This window comes from Oryzias melastigma, linkage group LG23, assembly GCF_002922805.2.
Source record: "Oryzias melastigma strain HK-1 linkage group LG23, ASM292280v2, whole genome shotgun sequence".
In the NCBI taxonomy this organism is placed as follows: Eukaryota; Metazoa; Chordata; class Actinopteri; order Beloniformes; family Adrianichthyidae; genus Oryzias; species Oryzias melastigma.
Genome location: NC_050534.1, coordinates 5,700,949 through 5,701,782, shown reverse-complemented (window position 1 = coordinate 5,701,782; position 834 = coordinate 5,700,949). Strand labels below are relative to the sequence as shown.

At 35.0% G+C, this 834-nt stretch overlaps 1 protein-coding gene across 2 annotated transcripts in view; it reads right to left on the bottom strand.

The window, feature by feature from the left end:
- scube1 (signal peptide, CUB domain, EGF-like 1) overlaps positions 1-834 on the bottom strand; it is a 78,453-nt gene that overhangs the window by 4,351 nt on the left and 73,268 nt on the right. The gene's annotated exons all lie outside the window — the stretch shown is intronic.

The following is an 834-nucleotide window of genomic DNA, read 5'->3' as shown; positions in this document are numbered from 1 at the left end:
TTTTGGCGATATGAGTCTGTGTTTTTTACAACCTTGATTTAAACAAGGTTGGGTGTTATTTTGAATACACTAACACTACTAGCGTGTTATTAGCATGCATCTATAAAGGTTAGGAGTTAGCGTAGTCACACAAACATTTGTTTGAGCGACGCAGTCTCCTTTTTTTTTACACGTTCAAACAAGGTTGGGTATAACTGTAAATACACTAACATGGACAACAAGTAGTAGTGTTGGACTGTTTTTTTTTTTACATACTCAGAATATGCAAGGTTTGGAGTTAGCATAGTCACAAAATTGTTTTCTTTAGCGATATTAGTCTGTGTTTTTTACTTGATCCACATAAGGTTTGGTGTTACTTTCAATATGCTAACGCGGCTAACATGTAGCAGTGCAAACTGTGTTGTTTTTACGTGCTTATACAAGGTTGGGAGTTAGCTTAGTCACAATTTTATTTTCTTTAGCGATATTAGTCTGTGTTTGTTACAACCTTGATCCAAACAAGGTTGGGTGTTATTTTGAATACGCTAACACAGCTAACGTGTTATTAGCGTGTCTCTAAAAAGGTTAGGAGTTAGCGCAGTCACAGTAACATTTATTTTAGCGATATCAGTCCTTTTTTTATGTGTTCAAACAAGGTAGGGTATTGTAAATACACTAACGTGGATAACGTGTAGTGTAGTTTTTTTTTATTTTTTTTTTACGTGTTTAGACTATACAAGGTTGGGAGTTAGCATAGTCACAGTAACGTTTTGTTTTAGCTTTTTTTGTCTCATAGTTGAGGTGTATCTATGATGAAAATGACAGGCCTCTCTCATCTTTTGAAGTGGGAGAACT